The sequence below is a fragment of the Eublepharis macularius genome, chromosome 1, assembly GCF_028583425.1.
Source record: "Eublepharis macularius isolate TG4126 chromosome 1, MPM_Emac_v1.0, whole genome shotgun sequence".
Taxonomy (NCBI): Eukaryota; Metazoa; Chordata; class Lepidosauria; order Squamata; family Eublepharidae; genus Eublepharis; species Eublepharis macularius.
This window is the reverse complement of record NC_072790.1, coordinates 203,402,041-203,415,711: the sequence shown is the minus strand read 5'-3', so window position 1 is coordinate 203,415,711 and position 13,671 is coordinate 203,402,041. Positions and strand designations below refer to the sequence as shown.

The 13,671-nt window shown below is 41.0% G+C and overlaps 1 protein-coding gene across 4 annotated transcripts in view; it reads left to right on the top strand.

Annotated features, from left to right (window-relative positions):
• The first annotated feature begins 3,630 nt into the window (after positions 1-3,630).
• KLHDC3 (kelch domain containing 3) overlaps positions 3,631-13,671 on the top strand; it is a 60,096-nt gene continuing 50,055 nt past the window's right edge. For 3 of the 4 annotated variants that reach the window (XM_054995345.1, XM_054995320.1, XM_054995315.1), the window contains exon 1: positions 3,631-3,730. The gene's annotated coding sequence lies outside the window, so the exon portion shown is untranslated. The remainder of the gene's footprint in view (positions 3,731-13,671) is intronic. The other variant, XM_054995362.1, reaches the window with a different exon arrangement.

Below are 13,671 nucleotides of genomic sequence, written 5' to 3'. Positions count from 1 at the left end.
GTGGAGATGTGGGGTGAAGCCTGGGGAAGGTGAGGTTTGGGAAGGGAAGGACCTTAATGCAATATAATGCCATGGGGCCCCCTTTCCAAAGCAGCCATTTTCTCCATAGAAACTGGTCTCTGTATTCTGAAGATTAGTCATAAATCCAGTTCTTCAGGCTCACCTGGCAGTTGGCAACCTTACAATCACATGATGTCCATTTTCCTAGAACCTGCTTTGATTATTTTTAGGTGAATGTTTTAGGGAAACAACTCAGGTATTTAGTAAAATTAAATATAGGTCTTTAGCAAAATTAAATATAGGTATTGTCAGCAATTTAGGCCCAGTTTGAACAATGGTTTACCAAACTATGCCATAAAGTATTTAGGCCTGCTCAGTTTGCATGCTGGCATAATATCCACAGGGCCAGGGGATCTCTCTGTACCTGTAGCTGTTTTAGGCTACAAGCCTGCAGCTCAGTTTGACCCTGTGCAAAGTCACATGGGAAAGCACTTTACCTCCACCATCATCACCTATAAATCAGGCCCTAAATCAGTTAATCAAACCATGTGCAGTTGATGGGCAGATTATTTGTAAATAAATAAATGGATAAATAAATTATACCATGTCTGTTTATACTCATTGTTAATTTTTCCAGACAAAATGAACAACCAACTGGATCTATAATCACAATCATTAACATGAAACAGAACCCGCTTTTTGCTCATTATTGACTGCAGGTGTACTGTGTACACATTAACCAACTTTCCCATGTCCTTTCACTTATTTATTTATTAATTTATAGTCCACCTTTCTTATAGAGACTCAAGGTGGATTACACAGTGTAAGTAATACAATCAACAGCTAGGACATTCAGTAAACAATACAATAGGGTATGGATTGAAGAAATGTGAAAACAAGCAAAAATCCAAATACAGAGCTGAAAATAGTGCTGAAAAAACCCCTCCAAGCAATCTGACATTAAATGACAGAAACTACCAGTAGGAACAGAGCGTACCAGTAGTATATAGTTCTATCCCTTTACCAAAGCATCTCTCTGAGTCATTTCCTTACAACACAGCCCTATTACTTGTGTTAAAAAAGCCCTTCTTTAAAACATCTGATCTTATTCATATTGCCTGAAAAGTAAGGCCCACTCTGTCATAAATGGATCTTACTCTGTGATTAAGAGCACGCACATATATTTGTATCCTGTTCGTGATTTTGGTGGATGGTTAAAGAAAGTGTGATCATTGCCCTTATTTATGCCCCTAGACTAGCCTTGATCAGCAGCAGAAATGAAAAGTTGTCTTACAATACCTTAATGACTAGCCGATTTATTGATGCATTAAGTTTTGTTGCCAGGTCCAGGTTGGAAAACTCGTGGAGATTCTGGGGGTGGAGCCTTGAGAGGGTGGGGTTTGGGTAGGGGAGGGGCCTCAGCTTGGTGCATTGCCATAGAGTTCATCCTTCATAGCAGCCATTTTCTCCAGGGGAACTAATTTCTGCCATCTGGAGATGAGTTGTAATTCTGGGAGATCTCCAGGTTCCACCTGGAGGCTGGCTACCCTAGCATTAAATGAATTCTGGGGTTGCAATCCTATGGACAGTTACCTGGGAGTAAGCCCCATTAAACATAATGGGACATATTTCTGAGTAAATACATTGAAGATTGCACTGTCACAAAAATGTTACAGGTTGTACCGTGCATTTCATGATATGCGGCTGGAAGAGAGGCTATCTTTAAGGTCTTACAAAACTCCTTTGAGGTTTGCTGTGACATACTCTAACATTTAAAAGTTGGTGTGGTGTAGTGGTTAAGGTGTTGGACTAAGATCTGGGAGGTAGATTTGAATCCCCACTTTGGAAGCTCACTGGGTGACCTTGAGCCAGTCATACTCTCCCAGCCTAACCTACAAGTTTGTTGTGAGGATAAAATTGAGAAGAATGATGTAAGTTGTTATGAATCTCCATGGACTGGGACCAGCATACCTGCGGGACCACCTCTCCCATTACATCCCTTGCAGGGCACTACGCTCCGCAGATAAACAACTCCTGGTGGTCCCCAGCCCGAGGGACATCCAGCTGGCCTCCACCAGGGCCAGGGCTTTTTCTGCCCTGGCCCCAGCCTGGTGGAACACTCCTGCTGGAGATCTGGGCCCTGTGGGACCTATTACAGTTCCGCTAGGCCTGTAAAATGGAGATGTTCCACCAGGCCTTTGGTTGAGGACCAGAGGGTGTCCCCCCTTATCCTATCTAAGATCGCTACCTCTTCTATGACTGCCCTCGGCTATGCGTTTTACCCACAGTGATGACCTATGCAGGTCTTTTATTAGTATCCGAAGTAGCCTATATATAATGGCGCCAGAGTATTTTAATATAAGTTTTTAAATCTGTTTTTAAATTTGACTATTAATTCATTGTGTTTTAATTATGATGTGAGCTGCCCTGAGCCCATTCGTGGGGAGGGCGGGATATAAGTCAAATAAAATAAATAATAAATAAATAAATATCCATTGGGGGAGAAAGGTGGGGAATAAATGAAGTAAAAATAAAAAAATATTAACAATGGAAACCTCTGCTGTGTGTGTAAAGTGCTGTCAAGTCACAGTGGACTTATAGCAATCTGATAGGGTTTTCAGACAAGAGAAGAGCAGAGGCAGTTTGCGATTGCCTGACTCTGCAGGGAGACCTGGACTTCCTTGGTGTTCTTACCTCCTAGTATTAACCAGGGCTGACCCTGCTTAGCTTCTGAGCTCAGGGGTATGTATGTGTAACTCCCATGAGCTAGTTGGTTTAGCCCAGTTGGTTGGAGTCAGTATCTGGTGCTGAGCAGGAGCTTGAAAATTTTGTATATGTTTTTATCATCTTGAATAAGGGCTGTAATTCCCAAGCTGAAGAGAGAAGCCTGAGTTCCAGTTTGTTCCATAAACAAGAGGACTGTAGTAAAGGTGGTTTCAAAAGACAACCAGTTACTTGGCTGAACTTAAAGATATTATTGCCTGCAAGTTTTTGTTCTTTGCTGCACCTGAGTTTGGTTTTAAAAAGTAGTTGTATTGTTATGATTGTTGAAAAAGTTTTGTGTAATTTTCTTAACTTACATTTGTGTTTCAAGTTTGCTTGCTAAATGAGCCCCATAGAACCCGAACGAACAAGTTATATATGCAGGGTTACTCTTTCTTTAAGTCCTCCGAATTCCATAGATTTAGAGTGCAGTAACTGTACAGGACTGCACTGTAAAACAGCTGTGTCATGTGAATTCATTTCGTGCAGCTAGTTATGGGAATTGACCCACGAAAGTGTATGCGTCAATAAATATGTTCGCCTTAAGGCCACAAGGCTGTTTTTCCAGCACTCCCTAAGGCGCTCTTGCATTTGAGTCTTATCTCCACGGTCGTATTAGACCAGCAAGCTAGCCTGAGGTCGAAGGGATGGACTTCCACCAGAGCCTTCCTTTTCAGCACGTGTATGTGGCGAATGGGGTGGGAATCTTCCTTGTCTAGAGTGGTGCAACTCGAGACTACACGTCCCAGGCTCCCTGGGTAGGCGGGACTTGCTTCTGTGTTTGTACGCTGAGGCTGGGCTCAGGCAAGGCCTGGGTGGGTAGGAAGGAGGGACGAAGAGCGTGAGGCGCTGAGCTGAGAGCTGGCACTTGGCTGCTGTGGGCTGGGCCGTTAGACCTGCAGGAGCACTGGGAGAGCGGGTGTGATTGTCTGGGGCCGCTGGCCGCCCGCGCTTTCCCTTCGGGCAGGTAACGCTGTGTAGCAAGGCCTGGCTTCTTCCCACAGAGCTCTTTCTGAAGGGGGACGAAACGGGTCGCGCTCTGCTGTGGGGCAGGGCGGCGAGACCATGTTGGCGGGGGTGCCGCTTGGGGGGTTAGATAAAGGGCTTCGAGGCTTCTGCGAGAGGCGGAAGATTCGTTGCTGTTGGAGGCTGGCGTGGTGGTTTCTTTGAAAGCGGCCACCAGGTGAAGAAGACCCTGGTGGGTGGGGCGTGACGATGAAGGCTCACACGTGAAGGCTGGGGCTCCCGAGCCAGGGGCGCATAGGAGGTGGGGATTTTTGTTGTTGTCCCTTTATTGAACACTAGGAAATGGCCGAGAACTGTGGTGGGTTGCGTGTGTGCGCGTTTAAAATAATCCTAAACAGAAAAACATCCCGTTTCTCAGGCCAGTATATGTTTTCGTTTTCAGAAATAATGGTCTAGGGTCTTCACCGATGCAGTGTTGCACTGCTGTCCTAAGCAGAGTTACACTTTCTAAGCCTATTGAGTTCAGTGGATGTAGAAAGGTGTAACTCTGCTTAGGATAGCACCATCAGTTCTTTTGGAAGTCTCTTTGGGCACTTTGATTTTAGTGAAGAAAAGGAGTATGTAGATAATTTAGCAAACTCTATGTGAGAAGAGCCCTATGGAGACCATCGTCTCCTAAAATTGGAAGGGGGCTTGCTTTTGTGATTTCTTTTCCTGTTGGAGCATAAGATCACATGCGCATATGATTTTTAGCCTTGAAAGGGCTTGATTAGTGGTTGCAGAATTGTGGCGGCCCCATTCCAAACCCAAACAGCACTTATTTAAATGTGAGAAAAACAATGCATATAAAACTGGAAATTTTAAACAAAACTGTGTGAATAATAAAATATACTGAGCAGAGCAATCCTAAAGTCAGGTTTAAAAATATGTCAGTTTCTTTTGTCTCTAGGCTTTGACTCATAAACTGTTGGCAGGTCAGCTGGACACTTGGTGAGGTCTCTGATTTCCACAAACTCAGAAGCCACTTTTCCTTAAAAGCTTCTTCCACCCTAAATTTTCCACTCCCTCCTGCATGACTTACCTTTGGAAACAGGTCTTGATGTTCACACTGTTCTTCCCTCTTGTTGCCAAGCAACCTCACCCGGCCTGTGTAAAAGTCCCCTCTCTCTAGAGGGCAGTGTTCCTAAACCAGAACCCACGATGCAGGCAAACATTCTAATCTTATCTAATCTTATATACTAATAGCCAAGTGGCCCTGATCTGTGGATACTTAAATCCAGAGATCAGAGCTATGAACTGACAAGACAGATACTCCTACACATCTGAAAAATTCCCAGGTCTGCAGAAAAATCTTTAAAAATACATGATTAAAAACCCAAAATGATAAAAGAACCCCCTGTAGCTTTAACCAGATGCTCTCAGTGGCTATTAGTAGCAACCATAATTATTTAGCCAGTATTCCAGGCTGTTTCTGTCAGTAAAAGGCAGGGGGAGTGGAGCAGTACCCTTCCCCGTGCTGTTTTAGGTCCCCATTGTGGAGAATAGCAGTGTATAGATGAAGTAAATTAATAAATATAGATGAAGATGGGAAGGGTAGATAAAGGTGAGCTGTTTAGTGGGTTTAAAGGAGAGAAGGATGTAAGGAAAGGTGAGCATATGGAGGCTGCCAGGAGGAGGAAAAGAGGAAATAGTGTGGGGAAGGGAATACAGTAGAAAGTGAAGTACTCCCCCCCATAAGTCCTTGCAGTTTCCTCACCATGCAACTGGGCCCTGCAGTTAGCACCATGCACTTGGGCCTTAAGGGAGAGGCTGCAGGAGGCAGAGGTGAAGGGGGGGGGAGAGGGGGAGAGAGAAAGGTAAGTCGGAAAGAGAAAAGGAAGTAGGAAAAGGGGAGGGGCACAGAAGGAAAAGAGGACATGATGGGGGAGGAGAAATTAAGATTCTCTTGCTAGTCCTTGTAGGTATCCTACTTGTGTAGTCAATATTTTACAAGGTTTACACATATGTAAAAGCAGACAGGTCCCTACCCTGGAGGGGTTTATAATCTAGAACAGATAACTGGAAAGGCAACAGGGATAGTTAGTGATTGTGCGTGTATGTTATGTGCTGTGAAGTCACTTCAGACTTATGGCGACTCCATAAATGAATGCCTCCCAAAATGTCCTATTATTGACAGCCTTGCTCAGGTCATGCAAACTGAAGGTTGTTGACTACCTTTATTGAGTCTTATTTTAGGTCTTCCTCTTTTCCTACTTTCACTTTTCCTAGCATTATTGCCTTTTCCAGTAAGTCTTGTCTTCTCATGATATGACCAACGCATGATAGCCTCAGTTTTGTCGTTTTAGCTTCTAGGGAGAAGTCAGGCTAGAGATCAGTGTGGACAAATGCAGTTACACATATTTAAACCTTGATTACAGTTACGAGTGAGGATCTAAGAGGAAGAAGAAAGGCTTAATCTGAAACCGTTCTCCACCTGGGTCATCACCTGAAGTGAAAATAGTCTGACTTTTTAGATCCCCCATTTTATCCATTGATATGCATTGAAAGTGTGGAATTTATTACTCTACCACTGCAGTTTCCACATATATAAGAATATATCTTTGTTCACTGCATTAGTTAATCCTAAATCAATTTAACTGGAATTACTCCAGTTCTAAATAAGGTCTTTCACATTGCTACAAAAGCACCTAGGCATTTTACATTCCTAATATTGAGCAACACTGAAATAATTCTGATGATGGATAAAGGCCAGCAAATAACTGCATTTTGCATGTCTTTAGGTCCAGAAACTGGTTTGTTTCACACATGTATCTTCATTACTTGGATAGCTCAATCGTAGCTTATGGCTAGCATGTGTGAATGGAAAATCAAAGAGTGCCTCGGGTAGGACTTTCACATCTTGTCAGAAAGTGCAGTAGAGTCAATTCACTCATTCAGTTGCCAGTCCTGAAGTGAAGAGAAATTATGCATTATATTTGATGTGTGAATCATCCCTATTTGACTAGATAGGTTCTCAGATCAGCCAAAGAAATCTGGGTATACACTATATAGTAAACCTAAAATAAATTAATTTTTTATCTCTGGGGAGAAAAGATTCCCAGGCCTTTTAAGCCATGCATCTTTCTGAAAGTTAGTGTTGTAAAGTGAGTTTTTAAAAGAAAATTTGTATGCCACCTCTCCAGAAAACCTGCTTGAGGAGGCTTAAAACATCATTAACAATTAAAAATTAACAGTAACAATTAAAAACCTAACATTAAATGCCCAGGCAGAGCATAAAAACAGCACAAACCATTGAGCAGCTTAAAACCAGTCTCATAAAACAGTTTTCAGACTAGAGACAGAAATTTCTGCAATCCCTACCCTATGGTTTTATTTATTGAATGCCCCATCTGTTGATTATATTGACATATACCATGTAATCCACCTTGAATCTCAGTGAGAAAGGTGGACTATAAATAAAGTAATTAAATAAAAGTAAGTAGATAAACCTCTTAATTAAAAGCCTATGTTAAAAAGAAATGTTTTGGCCTGGTACCTAAAAGAGACTAAGGTAGTGGCAAACCTCAAGAGGAAGGGAGTTCCACAGGCTAGATGCCATCACTGAAAAAGTTCTGTCCCTGGTCTTATGTCTGAAGGTTGGCACACAGATAGCCAGGGATTGTGAAGAGGATCTTAGCTAGTGGGAAGGACAGAATGAAGGAGGCAATCCTTCAGATACCCTATTCCCATGCTATTTAGGGCCTTAAAGGTAAGAACCAGCCTTAGTGTTGAACTTAGGACCTAGAAGATCTACAGTGAAATCCTATCTGAAGAAATGAACTGTGACTCACGAAAGCCCATACCCTACCACAAATTTTGTTAGTCTTATAGGTGCTACTCGACTCTTGATCTTTTCTAGTACAATCCTAAATAGTTATTCCAGTCTAAGCCCATTGAAATCAATGGACTTACGAGTAACTCTGTTTAGGATTCCACATTTAGATTCAAATCTCCACTTAGCTATGATGATCTCTGTTAGTACAATCCTATGTAAAAAGTCTAAGCCCATTTACTTGAGCAGTAAGCGTTTTTGGGGCAGTCTTTCAGCCTAACTTGTCTCACAGGATGGTTGCGAAGATAAAATGGAAAGTCAAGAGCCACATATGTCACCTTGAGTTTTTTGGAATAGGATAAAACTGTGATAGTAAATCATATCTAACATTTTTCTTCAAGCTTCCTCTTACATGCGTGCACTTAATATTAGTCACGTACCCCTAGCTGTTACGTTTTTTTCTGGCTACTATTGCTGCCTCTGCTGATATTCCCAGTTTGGCATACTCATATCTTTATTAAGTACAATTTTATCCCACCCTTCCTTGAATGAGTTTGATAGCATACATTCCCCCCATGCCTCAGATTTTATCTTCACAACAGCACAGTGAAGTAAGATAGGATGAAAGATAGTGACTGACTAAAGGTGACCCACAATAGCACTGCTAATGGCCTTCATTGCAGATGTAGATTAAACACACTTCTCCCCAGAACTAATTTGCAACTGAATCATTTTACTACACTGACTCTCAAGATCATGCTATTATTGTTGAAATCAAGATAATGGGAACCAATGTGGGGTAGTGCTTAGAGTGTTGAATTACACTCTAGGAGACCCATGTTCAAATCCCCAGTCTCCCATGGAAGCTTGTTGGATATCCTTAGGACAGTCACATATTCTCAGCCTACACTATCTCACAAGGTTGCTGTGAGAATGAAATGGAGAAGAGAACAAAGTGAGCTGCTCTGGGTCCCCATTGGGGAGAAGGGCAGGCTATAATTGAAGCAAATAAAATAAATGGGATAACGAATTCTATGAACAGATAGATGGAGTTGCCATAGGAAGCCCGCTCAGCCCAGTTATAGCAAACTTTTACATGGAACATTTTGAAAAGACAGCTCTAGAATCAGCACCCCACAAATCTACAGTCTGGTTCCAGTTCATGGATGATACCTTTATAATTTGGAGCCATGGTGAGGAAGAATTAATGGAGTTTTTAAACTACCTCAACAATATCCACCTGAACATACAATTCACCATGGAGAAAGAAATCGAGGGTAAACTTCCATTTCTAGATACCTTGGTCATCCGCAAAGCAAACTTTCAGTTAGGTCACAAGGTCTACAGGAAACCAACTCATACGGATTGGTACTTACACAAAAACTCCAATCACCACCCTCGACAGAAAAGAGGCATAATAACATTAGTAGACCGTGCAAGACCGATATGTGAACCGCACTTTCTCAGCGAGGAAACTAATCATCTAAACCATGCACTTCAAGCAAATGGCTACTCCAGAAATGAAATCAGAAGAGCGATTAAACCAAGGATAAATCAAACAACTAAGGAAAAATAGTCTCCCACAGGAAAAGTGTTTTTGCCATATATCAAAGGAATCACTGATCAGATGGGAAAGCTTATGAATAAGCACAACTTACAAACAGTATTCAGACCCACCCGAAAAATACAACAGATGCTACGATCAGCAAAAGACAGTAGAGACCCCCTCACCTCTGCAGGAGTATACCATATACCCTGCAGCTGTGTACAAGTTTACATCGGGACCACACAGCGTAGCATCCAGACAAGAATAAAAGAACATGGAAGACACTGCAGACTTGGCCATCCAGAAAAATCAGCAGTGGCTGAACATAGCCTAACTCAAACAGGACACAGTATCCTATTCCAGGACACTAAAATACTGGACAACACTTCCAACTACTTCGTCAGATTGCACAGGGAAGCCATTGAAATTCATAAGCATAAGCACAATTTCAACAGGAAAGAAGAGACTTTAAGAACGAATAGAGCATGGTTTCCAGTCCTGAAAAACACCAGGCTAACAAAATACTCTACATCCGACAATAGCCCTGCAGAGAAGATTAGTGTATCAAGCACTAATCCATATGCAAAGGAACCTCCTCAGGATACAGTGAAGCCTCCCTCCATTAGCATTCCACACCCTGGGAAACTCTTACAGGATGACTCAGCCCAAACCCGCCTTCCTGAGTAGATATAAATGACCTGCCAACATCTTCTCTACACTGTGACACTGAGAGATCTCTGTCTTTTGGTGCTACACCTGTGAAGATGCCAGTCACAGCTGCTGGCGAAACGTCAGGAACTACAATGCCAAGACCATGGCTATACAGCCCGGAAAATCCACAACAACCAAATAAAATAAATGTTGACATGGATTAGTTATAGCTTAACACGCTTCTGATTTTTTGTCCTTTAGTCAGGTAGCAGATACTCAAAACGGTACAATCCTAAACAGCATTATTCCCATCTAAGCTCATTGAAATACAATAATGCAATATGAAATCAATGGGCTTAGTCTGGAGTAACTCTGTTTTATGCTTGCACTGAAAATCACTTAGGCTGCAATCCCAAGCACGTCCCATTTGAATTCATTTATTCAAGTTTTGAATAGACCATGCTGCCACACTCACACAGTGGCTAAACAGTGGAGGAAAAAGTTGTGAAAAAGAGAATGAAATATTAAAATGCTAGCATTTTTAGATGCTCATTTTTTCATAACTAAACTCTAATCTACTTATTTTGAATCCATTAATACTATTCTAGCTGTGCTTTCACTGCACATTAATTTGCTTCTCTTTCATGATTGATGCATGGATTTGCTGTACTGAATGGATTTACTGTACTCAGTTTACTTTTTTCCATGTGGCTGTTCCATTATGTGGCATATTTGTCTCTATAATTTTAAATACTAAGGTGAATTTCTGTGTTTTCATGGGGGGAAATCAACTGTAATATCAAACATCTTTGAGATGAATAATTCAGAGCAGAGTGCTTTTAAGAGTCTGGCATGTGTACTGGAGTCACAAACCACTCTTTGAGAATAAATATCTACTATACGTTAAAATAATTTATATTTAGTGTAAAAAGCACGAAGGATCGCTATATCATATGTGGTGGACTTGTGAGGTAGCTAAGCAATACTGGGGAGATATAATTGAAGTAATAAATGAGATTCTACAAATTCAAATAAACAAGAACCCAGAACTGTTGCTACTGAACTTGGGAATGGAAAGTTGTGAACAACAGCAGCAAGACTTTTGTATGCGCAGAAATGGAAAGTACAAGAAGTACCAACTATAGAAGATTGGATTTACAAATTGCTGCACATGGCAGAGATGGATAAAATGACAAGAAATTTGAAAGACTTTGATCCAGGACAATACACTGCAGCCTGGGGGAAGCTGAAACAGTACTTAGAAAAAAAATGGGATGTGAAAGGAGAACTGTGGCAGGCAGTTTGAGAATTACTAAAATGTGATATTGTAAATGAAAGAGAGAAGTGACTTTACCATTAAGGGGGAATTTAACTATTAGAATCTAAGCTAGCTTTATGTTTAAGAAAATTCTAGATAGAATAATTAAGTATACGTTAAAGGGATATATATAAATCAGTATTACGTGTAAGGAAATTTTATTCAGAATATGTAGTTAATTAATGAGAATTATAACAAATATTGTAATGGAGTTTTATAGAATACAGTATAATACAGCATGTAATAGAATTTGAATATGCTTAGAATAAGAGTTATGATATATATTAGACAAGAATATTAATGAAATTAAGTTAAGTAATAAGAGGGATTAGGGGTTGGAAAGCTGCTGGAAGTCGATAAGGGAGGGGGGAGGAAAGGGTGGGGGTCAGAATTAATTAATTAGGGGATTGAATGTATGTATACATTTTTTAATTTGGGCTCACCAATAAAATTTTTTATAAATAATAATAATAATAATAATAATTTATATTTAGTGATGACTTAGATAAACACAGTTGCATGTACCCTTTCTTAGGCTGGACTTCTTATTAAGAGCTCTCAGTGCATTTTAAATACGCAAGACATTCTGCAGAATTTGGAGCGGCTTGAGTCTAGGTGTAAATGCTTGTATAATAGTATATATCAGCAGTTCTCAAACTTTCATAACCCGAGGACCTGCATTTTGATTTTAAAATGTTCAGACTCCCACTCCCTCCCTGGCACCTGCCATGAACCAAACAGCCCTTTTTCAAAGAGCACTCTGCAAGCCATTCATGCCCTCTGGAGACATCCATCCTTTATTGTCCTCAGATTAATACAGAGAGCATCATATCAGTTATGTTTTAAAAGTGATTTCAATTAAAATGTTTGTGTTGTCTGTACATGGACCTGTAATGTCATATCTTGTAGCCGTAGGTGTTTCTGTAGCCCTGACCTAAGTTCAAATTAGTCTCACCCCTTGATTGGACAGGAATTTGCACTTGAACAGCAAGAAACTTTTTTATTAGCTAGTACGTTCTAGCTTGATGCCAGGCAAACAAGAATGGGAAAGAGGCTAGAACTGTTTTCAGAGCTGCTTATAGAAGTAGAAAAGGACCAGAGTCATGCAAAACCTGAACTTTTGGGATTTAATTGAAAACCATGATTAGCTGTTATTGTCTAAACACAGAGTGGTGTCTATCTGCATGCTGAAATCCTTTACATTAAAAATAGAGTAAAACTAGTTTAATCTTATACAAGAATTGGTTGGATTAGGACTTCCATGGTATCACCCAACCAATTGGAGTTGCTAGTGATCAATCACTGTGTTGTCTCAGTAGAGATCTGGAAACTACTAGGTGACTGTAGGCAGCAACAGCAATATCAGCTCCCATTCTTTGAAAGAAGAGAAGCCTATTTTGTCACCTTCCCTGGAGGGAGAGTGTCCCAGCCTCCATTTCTGGAAAACATTTTTAAAGTTAGCTGATGGGCATGAGAGGAACTTGTCCTCCTCTGCCCTTATAAAAGACTTGTACACTCACAAGGATTCCTGGATCCCAGTTTGAGAAACACTGGTGTACAATGTATGATATCTGACAACATTAATGCTGCTTTTTTTGAAGGAGTCTCAAAATATCTTTGCCTTTTTTTCTTGTCCACAAGATCACTGTGCTTGCTCTAAGAAGGAACAGTTTGAACTGGTTGGAGTAGGAAGCTGATCTTCAAAGGAAAGTGCATTCCAGCTGATGTGTGACTTGATTAAGCCAACAGTCAAAATGGTGCATGACACTGTCTGAGAGAGGGCAGGTAACCCAAGTGGCTGAGGGTAGGGTGGTTCTTAGGTGCGTCAGTTCATGGTGCTAGAAGCACTCTACAACAAGGTGACCTGTTCTTGGGCTGAGGATGAACATGCCCACTGCAAGCTGTACAATAAATGCTGGGGCCACTTTATTCATTTATCAATTTGTGCCCTGCTTTTTGACCCAGGTCAGCAAAACAGGCTAATGTATGAAAGAACACACTGGGTTGGATTAAAAACAATCTCTAGAGTTTCCCACTATCATAAGGCACTTCTGACAGTGGAAGAAGGGGGCTGATTTTCCCACTTGGCATTACACACCCTCTCTTTGCCTCCTGCACTGTTCCTGAGAGTTCATGTCCCCTGGAAGGAGCGTTTGAGGCAACTCAGTGGACTGCAGCGGGATGGTGGAATAGGAAAAATCTCCACTCCTCACTGGCAGAAGTGCCTTATGCCAGCAGAAAACAACTTTAGGATCCAGCCTATTAAAATGCAATATGTATCAAAATTAGAACACTAAAATAATTAAATCAAGCAACTTTAAGTAGGAGAATAACATTTGCTTTTCAAGATCCTCAATTTGCAGTGAAATTTCCTCAGGGTCATCAATTCTGACTTTTGACTGATCAAACACACCTGAGAAACTTAATTTAAATAGACCAATGCTGTATTGAAAATTGTATACCTTAAGCAGACAAGGAATGGTAAACTTCAATAGAGGCAACGATTGAAGGACTGGAAAAAAAGTGGCAGAGAATCATAAAGAATTGCTACAGAAGGTGCAAGAAATGCTGGCAAAGGATTTTAAAGAGATGAGAGATGCTATTCAAGCCGATGTA